The sequence below is a fragment of the Octopus bimaculoides genome, chromosome 3, assembly GCF_046866305.1.
Source record: "Octopus bimaculoides isolate indiv1 chromosome 3, ASM4686630v1, whole genome shotgun sequence".
Taxonomy (NCBI): Eukaryota; Metazoa; Mollusca; class Cephalopoda; order Octopoda; family Octopodidae; genus Octopus; species Octopus bimaculoides.
This window is the reverse complement of record NC_142930.1, coordinates 53857671-53879501: the sequence shown is the minus strand read 5'-3', so window position 1 is coordinate 53879501 and position 21831 is coordinate 53857671. Positions and strand designations below refer to the sequence as shown.

At 37.4% G+C, this 21831-nt stretch overlaps 1 protein-coding gene across 2 annotated transcripts in view; it reads right to left on the bottom strand.

The window, feature by feature from the left end:
• LOC106877710 (pseudouridine-5'-phosphatase) overlaps positions 1–21831 on the bottom strand; it is a 210908-nt gene that overhangs the window by 141956 nt on the left and 47121 nt on the right. Inside the window, exon 2 of one of the 2 annotated variants that reach the window (XM_089348987.1) lies at positions 2405–2442. The exons of the other annotated variant lie outside the window; for it this stretch is intronic. The gene's annotated coding sequence lies outside the window, so the exon portion shown is untranslated. The remainder of the gene's footprint in view (positions 1–2404; positions 2443–21831) is intronic. 2 annotated transcript variants of the gene reach the window in all.

Sequence of the window (21831 nt, the reverse complement as noted above, 5' to 3'; positions counted from 1 at the left end):
CCCATTGCTATGCTCTGAGTTCAAATTCTGCCAAGGTCAACTTTGCCTTTCATCCTCTCAGGAGCGATGAATTAAGTACCAGTGAAACACTGGGGTCAATGTAATCAACTAATCCCCTCCCTCAAAATTTCAGGCCTTGTACCTTTAGTAGAAAGGATTATTATTATTACTATTATTTTAGTTCTTATTGTAGTGCTTTAGAAGGTGATATTTCCACCAAGGGGGTATAATATCTGTTGGTGTTTCAAGTATAAGTTTCACCATCCATTTGAGAAGAGAAGTAGTGGTGGTGGCAGTGGCGGAGGGATGGGACAGGAGACAGGCTTGGAATAAGGAGCCTCGTTCTTCTACCACCAACACCAACACTATCACCACCACCCACACTGGATAAGGCATGTGAGTGAGTGGTAAAAGAGATGAAGTATTTTATCATCCAAGTACAACCATGACTTCAGGGTTAAAACAATGCAGGTTACCTTAAAAGCACACGCACACACACACACACACACACAATGTGGCAGCATGTTTCCCAAGATCTAATTACTTTGAGGATTTTCAGCTCTTTAGGCGACTTTGTTAAGCAGGATTATCTTTAACAGTGTCCTTTGTTGCTGAAGTAGTAGTAGTAGTAGTAGTAGTAGTAGTAGTAGTAGTAGTAGTAGTAGTAGTAGCAGCAGCAGCGGTGTTGATAATGGTGACAAGTTTTCAGGTGAAAATGATAATTTTTTTTCATTAATCTTCTTTCTAATAGACAAGAATATAAAAGCAAGGATGAAGGAAATTCTGAGAACACACACATATACACATTTATATGTATGCATACACACGTGTGTGTGTGTGTGTGTGTGTATATATATATACATACACACATGTATATATAAATATATATTTATATATACACACACATATATTTATATACATATATATAGATACATACACACACACATATATATATATATATATATATACACACACATACGCACATACATACACACGCACACATATATACACATATATAACAAGACGGAGTATGATAGAGTGGGGGAAGGGGAGAAGGAGAGCAGGATTCTGTATCATTTGTTACTGGTTTCTTTTAAGGGGCTAAATCAGAGAAAAGGTTTGTCCCTTTACTTTCTCATTGAAAATTCTTCAAAGATTCCTTTTTAATTTTAATTTTCCAGTAATAACAGTGTAATTAAGAAGTTTACTCCCTAAACAACATGGTTTCAGTTTCAGTCCCGCTACATGGTAACTCAGGCAAGTGTTATCTACTTATAGCCCTAGGCAAATCACAGAAATTGAAAGAAGCTCATCATCATATATGTACGAGTATGTATGCCTGCATGCATACATACATACATACATAATAATAATAATAATAATAATAATAATAATAATAATAATAATAATAATAATAATAATAATAATAATAATAATAATTATGACCTATAAAGTTTTTTACTTCCCATGCTACCACTTGATTTGATCGTTATTTAAATCACAATCTTTTCCTTATTTATATAGAAATTTGTGTGTGTGTGTGTGTGTGTGTGTATACACATACATGTGTGTGTGTGTAAGAGAGAGAGAGTAATTGTTATAAACACAAGTTTACATCAAATGTTACTACATACAAGGTGTTCAGACTAAATATGATAGTTTGTATAAAAGGTAATGAAAACACAATATCCCACCCCAAAATAAAAGTATCTTTTAAAAGATTTTTAAAATATCAACTAGATTATGGCTAGGAGATAACAGCTTATTCAAAGTAGCTGCCCTCAGCTTTCACCATGGCCTCAAGAGGACTCCAGAACCTGGTGCATGTGTTCCTTTCGAACACCTCCTTGATCTTTGCCACCAGCTCAGCATGGGTGTTGCAAGTAAAGTGGTTGGTGTCTTTCTCAAGCACTCTCCACACAGTATTCCATGGAATCACAATCAAGGGAATTAGGAGGCCAGAAACTGGGGCTAGTGAAGTCATAGAAATTCTCCAACAACCACTTCTGCTTCTTACAGGATGTATATAGCAAAGAGCTAAATCCTGAAACTATACACATGGCCTTCCAACAGCAACCCTATCCTGCCAGTATTGAGGACAGTCTGCAGCAACTTCACACAGCTGTTTCAATTAAGTTTAAGGCTCTGTTCAAGGGCATGCGAATACCTGCTATGTCCTTTCCTGCAGGTCACAGTTTTGTAGTTTCAGTTACTGCTGTTTGTGTTTTACATCTTACAGCCTTTACAATATTCACAGAGCACTGAGCAGCAATCATGACATTGGCATTTTGATACCCAGTATGAGTCATTATGATACAGGTAACTCTTTTCTAATATTCAGATGGTTTCTAGTCCTCCAAGTCAGCTAACTTTTTTTAACTACAACTTTAATCTTTATGCTCACCAACACTGTCGACTGTTCACCAATACATTAAACTGTTTCTGAAAAAGGAAACATAAAAATAGTCAAATTTATCCCAAACACCCTGTATGTTTCATCATAGCTTTATGGATTTCTGCATCGGATGTTCCTAGTGCAACTGGATGCTTAAACACAATGGACATTACTCCTCTGTAACATAATGCAATTAAATATTCCCTGGTGATCTGTTGTTGCTAAGCATCAAATTGCATTTGGAACATTCAATAGAGAATTCCAAACAGCCACAATGGTAACATACATAGGAACAAATAATATTCATCTGTGTTTATCGTAATTTTGTCAACATTTGGTGTGTATAACATAACGAGTAATATTACTAAGAATATTACAAACAATAAAGTAATATTTCAAATACAGTATAGCTATGAAAACAGCAGAAAGATTGGGTATTTATCCTTATAAGATGAAAAAAGTTGTCAGTAGATGGCTATGGGACTCGAACCCACACCTCTCAGATACCGGCTGAGTACTTTACCATTAAGCTAAGCTGCTTAACCATTATACTGAAAGCATGATAATCTACATGAAGCTCTAAATTTAAAAGTAGATGTCATACATCTATTTATATTAACAAAACACAATATATATATATATATATATATATATATATATATATATATATATATATATATATATATATATATATATATATATATATATATATATATATATATATATATATATATATATATATATATTATACATATGTAGGTGCAGGAATGGCTGTGTGGTAAGTAGCTTGCTTACCAGCCACATGGTTCCGGATTCAGTCCCACTGCGTGACACCTTGGGCAAGTGTCTTCTACTATATATCTACATATATATATATATATATATATATATATATATATATAAACAATGTGTCTTGAATGGCACAACAATGCACTATAATAACAACAATGGACTATAATAACTGTTATAATTTAATCATCCATAGTCTGATATGATATAATATTTCGGAATATAAAAATTCCTTCTTCAGATATCCCTAGGAATTGATCGAGTCACTGCTATAATTGGTTTTCTAACGGATTTTTTTTTTTTTTTTTTTTTTTCCGGAAGTGTCTCTGTAGTGGTCTCACGAATCTCCTTCTGATGGGGCATGTCTGGGTGTGTTTCTGCTTCTTCATCTTGACATTGAATGATAGTTGTAAACAAGTATCACCATCATACAAGCAGAATATAATTTGTTTCCAGTTTCCTGTGAGAAAAAAAACATGTTTGGTATTGTGGAAATATTATTACCTTGCTTGGAAACAAGTGAGGGTTGGCAACAAGAAGGGCATCCAACCATGGAAGATCTGCTGCAACAAATTCTGTTTGAACCACGTAAGCATGGAAAAGTGGATGTTAAAATAATGACAATGAGGACGATGATGATGATGATGATGATGGTGATGATGAAATACGTAGGAGGACTAACTAAAATGACTTTTCTGTAAAAAAAAAATTTAATGGCTTTATTATAAAAGGAAGTAAAGTGACATATGAGCAGAGTCAATAGAGCATCAGGTGCAATGCTTGGCAGTATTTGTTACAGTTCTTTGTAGTGAAATATGAGACCCTATTTCACCTCCTATTGCGATGCCTTGTCGGTGATGAGAAATAGGATATTCAAAGAACCAGCTGACTGTGACAGGCCTCCATAGTTAGACAGTGTGATACATTAACAGGGGCAGCATCTTGGCCACATCAATTACAAAACTAGTGGACCCTGAATTGCATTGGGATAAATGCAGGAACAGAATAGTCAGAAAAATCTATTACCATTTTCCAGGATCTCTGAGGTTCAGGGAAGTGGGAGGGGTGGTGGATAATGGAGTAATAAACCACAGCATATGATTTATCCGTGGAGGCGCAATGGCCCAGTGGTTAGAGCAGCGGACTCACGGTCATAGGATCGCGGTTTTGATTCCCAGACCGGGCGTTGTGAGTGTTTATTGAGCAAAAACACCTAAAGCTCCACGAGGCTCCGGCAGGGGATGGTTGCGAACCCTGCTGTACTCTTTCACCACTTTCTCTTACTTCCTGTTTCTGTTGTGCCTGTAATTCAAAGGGTCAGCCTTGTCACACTGTGTCACGCTGAATATCCCTGAGAACTACGTTAAAGGTACACGTGTCTGTGGAGTGCTCAGCCACTTGCACATTAATTTCACGAGCAGGCTGTTCCGTTGATTGGATCAACTGGAACCCTCGACGTCGTAAGCAATGGAGTGCCAACACACATGATTTATCCTCACACTTGTAATCTAGTCCAAAGACTTCTTGGATCACAGTGGGTACTGCTCAAGGGACTGAAAAATCAGACAGTGTTGTTAAATGGAAGAACAGAAACTCTTTAGCATTTAAACAGACCAAAATATTCTATCTGTTTTATATATTTAAACTGGCCAGATCAAGCGTCTCACAGCTACCCTACAATGACAGTCTAAAAATAAACAATCACATCACTGAAATCTCAATGCATGGTTGCTTAAAAACCACATAAATAAATAAGCATTACAGACCAATCTGAATGCTAAAGTGTTAAGTCTGCATACAAAAACAAATGTACCTCAAAGAGTAGACATTATCCGTCCATTTTATTTCACTCACAAAGATGGGGTAAACATAAGGTTATGGTATCCCAAGGTGCATTGCAGTGGAATTGAACCTAGAACTCTGTCATTAGGAAGAGGACTTTTTAACTACATTGCCATATCACCTCCATCAAAGTTTATTATAACCTTGTGCTGACATTAATCATTGGTTTCTTTTGAGAGGAGACAAAGGCCCTATATTTTAAAGGAGAGAAAAAAATGTTTTGACAATGATGTCTTTGTCCAGTACATTAACAACACTTCTGTATTATATTTCAATGAGTCATTATGAATAGAGATTTTTGAATATACAGGAGGACATTAATATAAGTGGAAAGAGGAGAAAATACCACAAATGAGTCTAAGATCAACTCTGCTGGGCAAACATACAATCAAAAGCATTTCAGCCATGAGCATCTGGGACTACATTATCTAGTGTGTCCTCATAACTATTTATAACAAATCAAACAACTTGAATAGATGATATTGCCTTCAATGTAAGAGTGGATGTAGCTGGGTGTGTAAAGAAGCCGTCATTAATAATGGGTAGGAAGAGGATTAGTGGGTGAGGATAAATAACAAATCCTTGTAGAATGGGATCAGTTTTTACAATGGAACAAAGTTGCTGATCCAATTAAGTCAGCTAGAAAAGAAATCTATGTAAATATTTCCAAAGACCTGAAGGATTTTAAAGACCAGCACTTAAAATCAAAAAGGGAACCTCTAAAAGAATGCACAATCTACTAGAAGTACCAGCCAAATTTCCCTCAGATTGTTGCCCATGAATTTAAAAGAAAATAACACATTGCAAAATGTAGTCATAAATATGAGTGAATGAACAGACCCATCCTCCTGGGTGATCTACACTTAAAATATACTGTCTGGAAAAAATTAACTGGCTAACCATGATGCCAGCACCTGTTCTGGCACTGTCGATCTATATATCACTGGCAGAGAGATGAATGGTTGCCGCTTCTAGTGGTCAAGTGTCCATCATTGACAAGACCAAACAAGGAGGTTGAAATCATGTGATCTGGTGGTCTTGGAGGTAGCAGGGATTTGCCTCCCCTATAGCAATATAAACAAGAGCACATTTTGCAACAAAAAGCCAATATGAGAGTTTCTCTCATGGTAACTACTGCTGTATAGTTTGTTCTAATAGAGCATCCAAGTTAAAGTGAGTACAAATACTACCTCTCAGTATTACTACTGCCTCTGTCACAAATATATATTTTATAATGTAGGATGATCAAAACTGGAAAGTGTTTGACTCTAGATTTGCTCAGTCAAAGATGATTGGATGGTAGTGGCGGTGGTGGTGGTGGGGGTCATGACAACAACCAGTTGTCTTTTACTCAAAAGATTCAAAAAGACAAAAAAAAAAAATGTTTCAAAACTTGAGAGGGGTAGCCCAGCTGGATCAAGTGCTTTACAATTTGATGCCTTACTTTAGCTATAAAAGTTTCAACTAGGTAGAAAGTGATGTAAGCAGACACCCATAACTAAGTCAGTGCTATTTACTTGCCTACAAGACACTAAGCAGTGCAAGTCTAGAAGTAGGTGTTTAGGTAGTGTGTGAATGACACCTGTTTGAGGAAGGTTAAAAGTGAGTAATGATATCATTTACATGGGAGTGAACGTTGTAAGTGACAACAAATGGTAAAAGCAAAGCAACCTACATTTTAATAGAGGTAACTTAAAAAGACAAATCATTCTTTCGAAAGCACAAAGAGCAAGTACTGGACACTAATTAATTTTACCTGATAATGTTTTAAAATAGAGTGACCAGCGATTAATCAATAAAGTCTAGAGAAATAATATATGGTTAAATTAACTGTTGCAGCATTTAGACAAAGTTGGTCAGTTAATTAGTTAGCCCTCAGAAATTAAACTAGTTATCCCTCAGAAACTAAACTAGGACAAAATTCAGAATCTAATTATTTGGATCTACAACTTAAGATATGGCAGCATATTGTAGAAATCAAGAGTAACAAACTACAAAAAGAGCTTAAATAAGCTAAACACACACACATACAAGGGTTGGCTGAAAAGTCTACAAGCTGACCAAAATATTCTCATGGAATATGACCAAAAGCACTTTATTTTTCAATATAGTGAAATCATAGTAGTGGACAATTCCAGTGCCGTCTGACTGGCATCCATGCCGGTCGCACGTAAAAAGCACCGTTTGTGCATTGGGCCTCTTAAAGGCAGTGATGTCAAGCTGAGTGAGATCTGGCCCATTAAAAGCATCTTTCAATCATTGAGTGATATGCTGTGCTTGTGAACTGAGTGAACTGAGTAAAATCATAGTTGTGGCCTCATTGAGGCAGTAATAGGTGACCAAGACCCTTGGTGACATACTGTGCTTGTGTTAACCTGTCAAGCCAAGTGAGACCATAGTCGTGGCCAATGCCAGTGGTAGGTGAAAGGCACCCATGCTGGTGACACATTAAAAGCATCCATTACATTCTCAGGGTGGTTGGCATTAGGATGGGCATCCAGCCCCGTAGAAACCTTGCCAAATCAGATTGGAACCTGGTGCAGCCCCCTCCCTCTCCGACCCAACGATAGGCATTGCACACAAAGTCTAGGTTCTGTCTAGGGGAACTTGTGTCAGAGGATGGAAGGTTAGAATGTGACAAAGAGACAAAAGCAGGTGTCTTGCCACAACAGAGGGGGACATTAAAGGAGGTGATCCAGTACCCGAGGATGAAAGGTTAGAGTGTAACAGAGAAACAGAGAGGCAGAAATAGGTGATTTGCTACAGAAGAAGTACATGGAGAGAGAGAGGGGGAGAGAGAGAGAGAGAGAGAGAGAGAGAGAGAGAGAGAGAGAGAGAGAGAGAGAGAGAGAGAGAGAGAGAGAGAGAGAGAGAGAGAGAGAGAGAGTATGCTCACAAGTAACAAGAATATGAGTGTAGAACCTGGTTAGAAAAATAGGGTGCAGGTGTGAGTGATGGGGGAACAGTGATACAGTGAGCACAGCAGTGAGGGCAAGAAAGGGGATTGGAAAACAATCATAATGTATGAGGTGGAAATGTGAGAAAAAGAAAGATGCAATTAGAAGAAGGGTAGAGTGGGTGAAAAGTGTATTATTACATATGGGTGGAACACAACTCTTCTAGCACTCACTTTCATTGATGGGTCTTCCCTAGGACCTCATATTGCCAAACATCTTGGTCTACTGTCATTTCCTCCACGAGCCCCAACATCCTAAGATCAATCCTCACCACACCATCCCATGTCTTCCTGGGTCTCCCTCTTCCACAGGTACCATCCACTTTCAGTGACAGACACTTCTGTATACAGCTGTCTTCACTCATACATATCATGTGTCCAAACCCATGCAGTCTCCTCTCTTGCATACCACATTTAATCCCTTTTATGCCTAACTTTTCTGTCAACACAGTTGTGCTTTGTTGGTCATGCACACTGATGTTGCAAATCCAATGGAGCATACTACCTTCCTTCCTTTCCAGCCTATGCATGTTCTCCACAGTCAGAGCCCATGTCTCACTACCATGTAACATAGCCATTCACACACAAGCATCATACAACCTACCTTTCACTTTGAGAGAGAGTCCTATTGCTGCCAACAGAGGTAGTGGTTCTCTGAATTTCCTCCACCCTATTCTTATTCTAGAAACAATATATATATACAGGTCCAGTGGAGCACTAAGAGCACCGTCCGAGCGTGATCGTTCCCAGATCAGCTGTCTGGCTTCCGTGCCGGTGGCATGTAAATAGCACCATTTGAGCGTGATCGTTACCAACGTCGCCTTCCTGGCATGTGAAAAGACATTCGAGCGAGATCGTTGCCAGTGCCGCTGGACTGGCTCCTGTGCAGGTGGCACGTAAAATACACCATTTCGAGCGTGGCCGTTGCCAGTACTGCCCGACTGGCCTTGGTGCCGGTGGCATGTAAAAGCACCCACTACACTCTTGGAGTGGTTGGCGTTAGGAAGGGCATCCAGCTGTAGAAACTCTGCCAAATCAGATTGGTGCCTGGTGTAGCCATCTGGTTTCACCAGTCTTCAGTCAAATCATCCAACCCATTCTAGCATGGAAAGCGGACGTTAAACAATGATGATGATGATGATGAGGTCATCGTCGACTTATGACCTATCTGACTTACGACCAATTAACTTTACAACAATTGGCATGCCAGCTCCCAGCAGCAATAATAAATAGTCAAGTTGAAATCTAATGGGTTTAATTTCTTAGAAATTAACCTGTCTATGGATGATGTCAGCTTACAAACGCTTCCCCTAGGTTTGGTAATCAATCACCATTGTGTTGGATGACTATCCTGTCATGGAGGCATCGAAGCAACCTCATATTTTTTTATAAGATGACTGCTTGAGAGCCTGAAATTTTTGACAAACACCAGTATAATAGTATAATACAGAATGCTGTATAAGACTTTTACCTGAGAAAGTACCGTATGAATGTAAAAATATAAAACAAAGCTATCTAGGCCTATAGGCTGACTTATGACCAGTCAGTTGGAACCAATTGTGGTCATAAGTCGACGACATCATATATATATATATATATATATATATATATATGTATATGAAACAGCCCCAACTCATTTTAATTCATGTAAGTTTACGTTCCACCAGAGTGCTTAAATACAAATAATAAAGCAATAATAAAAAGAACAATGATGATCATGATGATGATGATCATGGATGAAATCCAGCATTAAGATTTTTTGATTAAGTAGTGAGAGAAGTGAAACATTAAAACAGGTTAAGGTAATGTGACAATAGCAACAACGACATTCAGAAATAAACTATAATGACTTTAACACAGCTGAGTTAATTGACACAAATGCAGCAGATCTGAACACATACAAGGACATACATCAGTATTCACTACATACACTCTATACACACACACAAAAGAAAACGAATAAACAGCCATAAGTGAAGAACAAGGTATATTGATTGAGCTAATAAAGGGAGCCTCTATGTGGCTGCTTAACTTGCTAGAATTAGCAGTCAGATATCTCCCTCAGATCTCCTTCTATCTTTAAAATGGAAGGGATCATACTGGGCAGTTATAGATGTACAAAAAGACAAGATGGTCTTGACTAAAGTATCTTTGATCATAAGTCTACAGGATGAAGAATGACTTTTTTTTTTATGACTGGGTTCCAACCCAGGCTGCAGCAACAAAGTCCACCCACCACACTTCTTGGTCCAAAATCACTGCCTTGAGGTCCTGGATACATTCCAGGTGAGTGCCTGCAATCAAGTTGTTGGTATAAGTGTGACAATGTTTTCCTCTTCTTACATCACCATGAAGTGGGTTCTACAAGACTAATTTGGATGCCTCCAATTCAGGTTGGTGCATACAAGTGACCAGATAGCCACAGCTGCAGAATGGACTCCAGAGCTCAACAACAATACAAGCAACATCAACACACAAACACACTTCATATGAAATGTAGTTATTCATAACCACACTCTTGTCTCTTCACACACACACCCCTCTCTCTCATGAAATCAGCAATATAGGTGAGAGGAGTAGATTTATATTTTACATACAGAATATCTCCCAGCTTTTTCTCCATTTTCAGAGTTTTCTAAAGAAACATGATTCATACAGGACAAGGATAACCTTTATAGCCTATGTAGAGTCTTAATTGATTCCCCCCCCCCCCCCAGGAAGACCCAACTGACCACATGTTGCTCAGACATGCTTTTTGTAAAGGCCAGGTGTATAATACTAGTGAGTATATTTACAAGACATAGATATACTTACTGAAAGCTGTCCAACACAGCCAAACAATTGTATAAACTACCACTAGAGGATACTGGTGACAAGGAAGTATGAATCTAAGACAGAAGGTCAGCACAAAAGCCATAAGTTCAAACTATAGTCAAATATCATGTTTTGCTTAAATTCATTCATATTGTTTGCTTAATCCTTTAGCAATTAAACCAGCCATACCTGGCTCAAATATTCTACTGTTTTATGTTCAAACTAGCTAGATCTGGTCCCTCACACTTACCCTACAATGTTATTCTAAAAATAAACAACCACATCACCAAAATCTTAAAGCTGTGAGATAATGCACGATTAATTCAAAACAATGTGAATAAAGAAGTATTATATTTGACCAAATAATCTGAATGCTAAGGGGTTAAATCAACCTTAATCATCATCATCATCCTTTTAATGTCTACTTTTCCATGCTTGCATGGATCAGATGAAACTGCATTTAGGCAAAGTTTTCTACAGTGGGATGCCCCTGCCCCATGTCAACCCTCACCTGTTTCTAAGTAATGCAATAAACCTCTTGTATATCAAACAATGAACCCCCTGGACATGTTTATGTGGAAAACTAGAAACAAATGACATTGGCTGAATGCACATTTTGTTTTTACAAAGATCACACATGCCAAGAAGCTCGGCCATGATTTTGCAATGAACTGCAAGCAAACAGCATTGTCAGAATGAACAGTGATGCTTTTGCTTACAATCAGCAAATACACACGAAGATGAGAGGAAATACAAACTCCCCTCGATAAACATCAGTAGTGTGCAGAGGAATTATTTGCATTCTTTTAAACTGCTGGTCTTCTTCAACAAAAATCTTGTCCTAGCCTGCACATGTGCAGATGTATGGTCATGTTTTTCTAGCCAGAAAATAGAAGAACAAGGTTGAGAATTTTTAAGAAATACACTTAGTTGGAAATACAATACATGAAGACTCAAAATTCACAATTTTGTACATATTCAGTACAAAATACATCTAAATGAGAAGACATAAAACTTGGGATATAAAAAATATGAAAATTTGTAAGATTAAAAGTCATGAGCATGCCAAGAAAAGACGTGGTACCTACTATACAGGTACACATATCAAGAAAAGATGTAGAGCCAACTATACAGTTAGGCATGACAAAAAAAGATGCAGTAGACATTGTACAGCTAAGCATGTCAAGAAAAGATGTGATAGACACTATATGTAAAACTAGGTATGTCAAGAAAAGATGCAGTAGACACTGTACAGCTAAGCATGTCAAGAAAAGATGTGATAGACACTATATGTACAACTAGGCATGTCAAGAAAAGATATGATAAATGCTATGTGTAAAACTAGGCATGTCAAGAAAAGATGTGGTACCTAACTATGTACATCTAGGCATGTTCAAAACAACAGAGTACACTCTGTACAGTTAGGAGCATCAAGAAAAAACGGGGGTACTCTCTGAACAGCATGGCATGCTGTGGGTTAAGGTCTAAGTATCCTCAAGCCAGTAGTGATTCACTAATCTTAATAACATGACCATTTCACCCTAACACTTAGTCGTCTACAACTACTACTACTACTACTACTACTACTACTACTACTTAGCATAGACAGAAGGATGGGAACATATTTAGAATGACTACCTACAGTTAAGTCTGGTCTATTATATAAGAAAAAAAAACCCTTCTTCATAGGCAATTAATGAACCATCTACCACTTTTTAATAGCTATAAGCTTTTGAACCAGTTTTTGTTTTACACTGCTATTTAATTTTACTGGTAGTTTTATTGATGTTTAATTTCATTTGAAGTTCTTTTTAGTTATTCTTGTTATTTAATCTCATTGTTTGTGCTGTTATTGTAGTTGCTATTTAATTTTATTGTTAGTGTTGCTGTTGTTGTTATGATTGCTGCTTCAAGTTTTCATTTCTTTTCCTCCTCCCTCCTGCTTGAGTTTCTGTTTTATTTTTTTTTCTGTTTTGTTTTTTTTTGTTTTTTTTTTTATTTCTGAGGGTTTCTATTTTTGTTTTTGTCTTTGTTTTTTTTATCCTCCGCCATCCCTACCACCTCTAAAGCTTAGTTTGAACAGAACCAGGCTATCATCTTATAATAGAGGCAGGCATAAAGAGATTACAACAACAGACTATGAAATATCAAGACATAAACTTAAATAACAACAACAACAACAACAAATGAACAATTGTTGGTATTCTCTTTTAATCCTGTCTTCTTCTTGATTATATATAAAAAAAAAACAATAACAAAGAAGTAAAAACAAGGGAAAACTGAAACAAAACATGTCCAGAGTTATGACACAGACTGTCAAAATGAAGTCTTACTGCGGAATACTAACGGTTAACACCTCTGTCTTTCATACATTCACACACACACACACATATACACACATAAATATATGAACGATATCAAGTAAGGGGTTCTCAACCACTTTTTACCTATGGACCCCTTTGATTACTATTTTATTCTGGTAGCCCTCATAGCCATTCAATTTCCTATTTTGTTTTTCACTCATCCACTTGTGTAGGTTGAACTATGTTTTGTTGTTGGCACTCTGTCGCTTACGACGTCGAGAGTTCCAGTTGATCCAATCAACGGAACAGCCTGCTCGTGAAATTAACGTGCAAGTGGCTGAGCACTCCACAGACACGTGTACCCTTAACGTAGTTCTCGGGGATATTCATTGTGACACAGTGTGACAAGGCTGACCCTTTGAAATGCAAGTACAACAGAAACAGGAATGAGAGAAAGTTGTGGTGAAAGAGTACAGCAGGGTTCGCTACCATCCCCTGCTGGAGCCTCGTGGAGCTTTTAGGTGTTTTCGCTCAATAAACACTCACAACGCCCGGTCTGGGAATCGAAACCGCGATCCTATGACCGCGAGTCCGCTGCCCTTACCACTGGGCCATTGCGCCTCCACGGTTGAACTACGTATATGTTAGAGAAAGAAACATAGCTGTTTCTTGCAATACATACCAATAGATACACCTAAAGCAAAAATTTTTCAGGGCCCTTAAAATACTATTGTAGATCCCCAATTTACTATTTTGTAGTGTGGACCCCACAAAATCTTATGTGGACCCTTAGGGGCCATATGGACCCAATTGAGAACCACTGGTGTAATTGTTATGCCCAATGCAATCTGTACAGCCTAATGAGGAAGCCTTTACATAGTATTCAACCTGCTGGAAATAGTAACCAAATGTGTCTCATATCCCATCTAACAGTCTTAAAAAAGTGGGGGGAAATGCATTGGTTAATGTGGTAACTAATGTATTATGCCTGAAAAAGAAAAATAACAGATAGGATGGTCATGGCTGGTATGCCTTTGATCATAACATAAGTCTGCTTAAGCAAGGGCGATTTGGGACCCAGAATCATCATCCAGACTTCAAAGGAATTTAAAAAGGATGGTTCTGTTGCTCCAGTCTCATAGCATTACACAGAGCCAAGTTAACCCTTTAGCACTTAAACTGGCCATATCAGGCCCAAATATTCAACTTGCTTTATGTTCAAACTGGCCAGATCCAGCCTCTCACACCTACCCTACGATGTCATTCTTAAAATAAACAAACACATTATCATCATCTCAAAGCTACAAGATAATGCATGATTATTTAAAAAATGTGAATAAATAACTGTTACATTTAATAGAATAATTTGAATTCTAAAGCATTCAATCTCCCTCAGAGTGGAGGTTCATACTGTACAACATACAGGTATCCAATGCATGATATCATCATCATCATCATCATCTTTGTTTAACGTCCGCCTTCCATGCTAGCATGGGTTGGACGATTTGACTGAGGACTGGCGAACTGGATGGCTGCACCAGGCTCCAATCTGATCTGGCAGAGTTTCTACAGCTGGATGCCCTTCCTAATGCCAACCACTCTGAGAGTGTAGTGGGTGCTTTTACGTGTTACCGGCACGAGGGCCAGTCAGGCAGTACTGGCAATGGCCATGCTCAAAATGGTGTTTTTTATGCGCCACCTGCACAGGAGCAAGTCCAGCAGCACTGGCAACGACATCGCTCAAATGTTTTTTCACATGCCACCGGCACAAGTGCCAGTAAGGCGACGCTGGTAACAATCACACTCACTCAAACGGTGCTATTTACATGCCACTGGCACGGAAGCCAAGCAGCTGCTCTGGCAATGATCATGCTCAGACGGTACTCTTAGCGCTCCACTGGCACAGGTGCCAGTCATCGAATTTGGTTCAATCCCAATTTCGATTTCTCTTGCCCCAACAGGTCTTCGCAAGTTAAGTTTAGTGTCCAATGAAGGAGAAGTTGGCATGGGTGCCAGTCGTCGAATTTGGATTGATTTCATTTGCCTCAACAGGTCTTCACAAACAGAGTTTAGTGTCCAACGAAGGAAAGATACACATAAGTGGGCTGGCTACACCCCTGGCAGAGGCCTCGGATTATGGTCTCACTTGGCTTGCCAGGTCTTCTCAAGCACAGCATATTTCCAAAGGTCTCAGTCACTAGTCATTGTCTCGGTGAGGCCTAATGTTCAAAGGTCATGCTTCACCACCTCATCCCAGGTCTTCCTGGGTCTACCTCTTCCACAGGTACCCTCAACCACTAGACTGTGGCACTTTTCACACAGCTATCCTCATCCATTCTCGCCACATGACCATACCAGCGCAGTCGTCTCTCTTGCACACCACAACTGATGCTTCTTAGGTCCAACTTTTCTCTCAAGGTACTTACACTCTGTCGAGTATGCACTAGAAAAAGGCACTGAAAATGTTGATTGTGATAACATATACCGCCAAGTCAATGATAATGGTAATGAGAACAAAGATATTGTGAAAGTAAGCACTATCACCACTCCTCACAATTGTAGCTTGATCACCTACTGAATGGCAATTTGATAGAAATTCACCTCACAATCAATACCGTTTGATGGAATAGTCATACAGTCATTCCACTGCTACCAAGAATAGATGTTGAGAAACAAAAAAAAAACCAAACCATTGGTACTTAAACATTTCATCCTTCCTTTAGGTTCTGGGTTACAATTCTGCCAAGGTTGACTTTGCCTTTCATCCTATTGGGGTTAATAAAATAAGTACCAGCTGAATACTGGGGTCGATGTAATCACCTGTCTCCCTCCTCTAAGTTTCATATTTTGTGTCTATAGTAGTAAGGATTACTATTATCGTCATCATCATCATCATCATCATCATTATTATTATTAATATTATTATTATTATTATTATTATAATTATTATTATTATTATTATTATTATAGTTGTTGTTGTTATATAGCTCGTTTATGAAATACTGATGTCAATGAAGGAGGACATTATCACATATGATGGTCACTGGTTGAAAAATTTCAATAAAGTGCTGAACATCTGGATACAGAATACGACACACACACACACACACACAACCACATTACAACAAATATAAGTAATTTTCTGACAAGTACTAGACAACCAAATACTACCTTGGTAGCATATGATTAGCAAGCAGGTCATAAGTTATAATAGAATTCTACACTACTAGGACTACAACTTATGTGACTGACTGAAACTAATTCTGGTAGGTTAGTTAATAAACAGATTTTGTAACAGCAAAGTTATTTCTAGAGAGTCTGGTGGTAAGTGAGCAGGTAAACTACAGTAAGTCTAACATGACTACAGGAGGGTCTCACATATGTCATGTAGCCAGGTTAGCTGAAAGTATCCATGCAGTTAGTGAAAACTTTTCAACAGGTGCAGGCATGGCTGTGGGGTTAAGAAGCTTGTTTCGCAAACAGCTGTTTTGGGGCTGGGTTCAGTCCTGCTGTGCAGCACCTTGGGCAAGTGTCTTCTACTAAAGGCTTGGGCCAACCAATAATGCCTTGCGAGTGAATTTGTTAGACAAAACCTGTGCAGAATCCTATTGTGTGCATGTATATACATACACACACACATATATATGTATATCTATATATATATCTATATATCTATATCTATCTATCTATCTATCTATATATATATATATATATATATATATATATAAACATAATTAAGGGATCAGCAACAGTTGCTTCACCACATACCAAAGTTCAGAAATAGCAGCTAAAAAGCTGAGACTCCAACAGATAGCATTACTTGTAACTCACAAAGGCAAAACAAGAAGAAAAAACAATGAAAACTAACCAGTCGAAGTTAATCATAGACGCGTTTCTGGATTAGGAGCAATAACACTCCATTTCCTTCATCGGTATGATATTCTAGTTGTAAATTCGACGGTGCTAGCAAATTGTGCATGCATGAACGAGTGAACATCAAGCATCGGCACAACCTGAAACCACATCCGAACCTACATAGGCCAGCCAGTCCACTATTCCTCCTCAAGAAATTACCATGTGCGTCACAAGCAATACCGCAGAAAATTAGCAGTTTACTATCAGGGAGTGAATAATTATTACAATTAAAAGGGTAAAGGTTTATCAATTTATTAATTTATTAATAATTAATAATTTTTACCAAGCCCTTCGGTATGTAAACACCATTATCGGTGGAGAACTTACTTAAAAGTTCTTATACATTTATAAACATAATAACACTCTATTTCCTTCATCGGCATGCACAATTTGCTAGCACCGTCGAATTTACAACTAGAATATCATACCGATGAAGGAAATGGAGTGTTATCGCTCCTAATCCAGAAACGTGTCTATGATTAACTTCGACTGGTTAGTTTTTTCATTGTTTTTCTTCTTGTTTTGCCTTTGTGAGTTACAAGTAATGCTATCTGTTGGAGTCTCAGCTTTTTAGCTGCTATTTCTGAACTTCGGTATGTGGTGAAGCAACTGTTTGCTGATCCCTTAATTATGTTTATAAATGTATAAGAACTTTTAAATAAGTTCTCCACCGATAATGGTGTTTACATATCGAAGGGCTTAGTAAAAATTATTAATTGTTAATTTATTAATAAATTAATAAACCTTTACCCTTTTAATTGTAATAATTATTCACTCCCTGATAGTAAACCGCTAATTTTCTGCGGTATTGCTTGTGACGCACATGGTCATTTCTTGAGGAGGAATAGTGGACTGGCTGGCCTATGTAGGTTCGGATGTGGTTTCAGGTTGTGCCAATGCATGATGTTCACTCGTTCATGCATGCACAATTTGCTAGCACCGTCGAATTTACAACTAGAATATCATACCGATGAAGGAAATGGAGTGTTATTGCTCCTAATCCAGAAACGCGTCTATGATTAACTTCGACTGGTTAGTTTTCATTGTTTTTTCTTCTTGTTTTGCCTTTGTGAGTTACAAGTAATGCTATCTGTTGGAATCTCAGCTTTTTAGCTGCTATTTCTGAACTTCGGTATGTGGTGAAGCAACTGTTTGCTGATCCCTTAATTATGTTTATAAATCTATAAGAACTTTTAAATAAGTTCTCCACCGATAATGGTGTTTACATACCGAAGGGCTTGGTAAAAATTATTAATTGTTAATTTATTAATAAATTAATAAATTGATAAACCTTTACCCTTTTAATTGTAAATATATGTATATATATATATATATATATATATATATATATATATATATATATATATATGTATGTATGTATGTATGTATGTATGCATATGTGTGTGTATATATATATATATATATATATATATATATATATATATATATATATATATATATATATATATATATATATATATATCTCACACACTGTCTTGCAAACTGAAGTATTATTTTGAATTGCAAGACAGTATATGAGAGAAAACTGTGATGTTGCATGAGAGAAATGTGTCTGCATGGATGATGGTCCACTTATTTTTAATGATTCTGCAAAGAAAGAGGCTTGGAGAAGCCATTATGAAAGGCTACTGAATGTGGAGAATGAATGGGACGAGGAGAGCCTGCCAAATTTTGACCCAGTCGGGGGACCAGCTACCCGAATAGATGGCACCCTGGTAAATAAAGCAGTTAAGGATATGAAGTCAGGAAAAGCCCCCGGCCCATCAGGAATCACTGCTGAGATGCTTAAAATAACTGGTGGTGTGGGTTATGGTCTAGTCACCTGTATTGTAAACCAGGTAGTTCATGAAGGAGTCATACCCAATGACTTGCGTAACAGTATCATAGTCAACTGCTAGATGGCTGAAACAAAGGAACAGTGTACTTCCATGAAATTCTGTTTTCTGCTGGGGAAAACAGCAGCCAAAACAGATGTCATGCTTCAAACAGCTTACAAGGACTCTGACATGAGCAAAACACAAGTTTATGAATGGTTTCCACACTTTAGGAATGGTCACTTTTTGTTTGAAGACCAACCTCATTCAGGACAACTGTCAACCTCACAAACAAATGCAAACATCATGAAAATTCATCAATTGATCTTGGAGGACCATCACCAAACAATTGATGAACTTGTTGGTATGATTGCTGTGTACTGGAGCTCCTGCCAACGAATTTTGAGCAAGAAATTGCAAATGAAAAGAGTTGCAGCAAAATTTGTGCCTCGCTTGCTCACGGAAGATCAAAAACAGTCATGACTGAACGTGTGTCGTGAATTGAAAGAATAGTTAGAAGTTGATCAAACCTTTTTTATGAAGATCATTACTGGTGATGAAAACTGGTGCTACGGAATTTGCAGATGTGGAAGAGGTGAAGAAAAAAACAATGGAGGCATTAAAAGGCATCACTTTGCAAGAGTTCCAGCACCGCTTTGGACAATGGAAAACGCACTTGCACCAATGCATTGCTTCAAACGGAGAATGCTTTGAAGGCAATAAAAGAGTAAACATGTAAATCTAAGTGAATAAAATAATATTGCAAAATTCCAGTTTCTTTTGGGTACCCCCTCGTCTATACACACATTTGGGTTTATCCTGTTACTATATATATATATATATATATATATATATATATATATATATATATATAATAATAATAATAATAATATAGATTTAATCAAAAGATTAAATGTGGTACTTAAAATGTTTGAGGCACCAGAATTTGGTAGGGTAAAAACCAAAAACAAAATCAAGAGATTTGGTGAATAAAATTTGAAGTAAAGCAACAAAAATTCAATAGGTTATAGCAGTACGTACGTTTCGTACAAACTTCATTTATTCATGTATTGAGAACACCACATAAGATGTGCAATGAAAATGTACTCCTCAGCTGCATAATGGAATTTCATTTTAGAAAGTCATTTTGTAGATGTGTGCAAAAAACAAGAGTAAGAGAAAAAATACCATCTTGACTGGGCTGCTGTTCAACAATCCAGTGAATCAAACAAGAATTTAATTTCTATATAATCTAATATATAATCACATATATATATATATATATATATGATTAGGAAAATGACAACTTCACTGCTTGTAGCTCAGCACTTTTCATTTTTTAGAGGAGCACAAATGTAGTCAAACACACATGCACAACGGGTTTCTTCCATTTTAAATAAAATATGTCATGTTAAGAAGTTTGCTTTGGCACTTAATGGCTCATGGTTTGACTGTCATTTCTAACAAACTACATGACCACATAGAAACTCTGTCATTGACTCAACCTCTTTGGCTAAAATCAAAGCTATGATCCCATTATCTGATTTTGTCTTTAATAGCATGTGACTAAGGAGATTTGGCTACTATTTCAAACCAGTCTGAATGACTTATGACTTACACTCCCTCCTTAGTTGACTCAAGTATTGCAGGGTGGGGGTGGGGGTCAGCTGAGGTGGCATTGTATAGATATATGGGAATGATTGTACATATACCCCTATGTTTATTTAGTTGATGGCTGGTTGAGGACAGTTTGTCTTCCTGCCTCAGCCCCACCGTGTAGACTAAGTAAATCAATAACCAGCTATAAATCCATCCCACCTTATTTTGATGTAGAATACTCATTTCTCCCCAAGTAATAAAACTCTTGACATTTAGGGCTACAAAACAAATAAATAGATGTATTGAAATACAGAAGTGAATGGTTAAGACAGCATCCCCCAATAGTTAATAAGATCCATAATAAAAAGAACATCTGAGAGACAGGAGGTGAGGATCTGAGAGATGGGACCAGAAAGAAAGAAGATCTAATAGGACTGAACTTCTTTTTTTAATGGAAATTTAAGATAAGTCAAAGTGTTTATTTTAGATAGAACCCTGATTAAGGAAATCTGCACAACCACAGTTACTCTATCCACCCCCAACTCTCTCTCTGATACCATTTATGAAGAAGCATTTCTTCCTGTATTCATCCTATATATTACTGTCATCATCATCACTACCTCCATCAACACCTAGAAGAAGAAGAAGAAGAAGAAGAAGAAGAAGAAGAAGAAGAAGAAGAAGAAGAAGAAGAAGAAGAAGAAGAAGTAGTAGTAGTAGTAGTAGTAGTAGTAGTAGTAGTAGTAGTTTGACCTAGACAGATTAAACACGCATAGCACTGACCTACATCCCTGTAGTAACCTACTGGCATAGATTCTGACCTTCCCTTGGCTCCTCACTACATTTCCAAAGAGCCACCCTCAAGTCATCCACACCAAGGTTTAATCACACACACACTCACACTCATACACACACACTACTCTCCAATTTCCACATGTTTTGTAGAAACACACTCATCAATGGAATATTAAGTTTCAGAAGCATCATCACTGAATATAAGCTATTAAAAGATTTGATTACCACTAACTTTTATGCCATCTGGACAAAGAAAAAATCTTCCAGCACAACTACCATATTCTACTTCTGATGGACATCGGGAACTCTGGGGTCAAATTTGTTTTGAACATTTTTTTTCAAAAAATATATTTCCCATATTGATATGCAAAAATAGATATAAAACTCTTGACATTCATCTGTAAACACCAACTATGACTATGATGATGATGATGCTCATAACAAAACGGTTGAAGAACATAAAGGGCTGATGATGAGATAGCTAGTGACAGAATCTACTACTACTACTACTACTATCATTACTACTACTACTACACACATTTTGATGAGTATTGGGAGTGTCATTATGCCAATGATATAGTATATGAT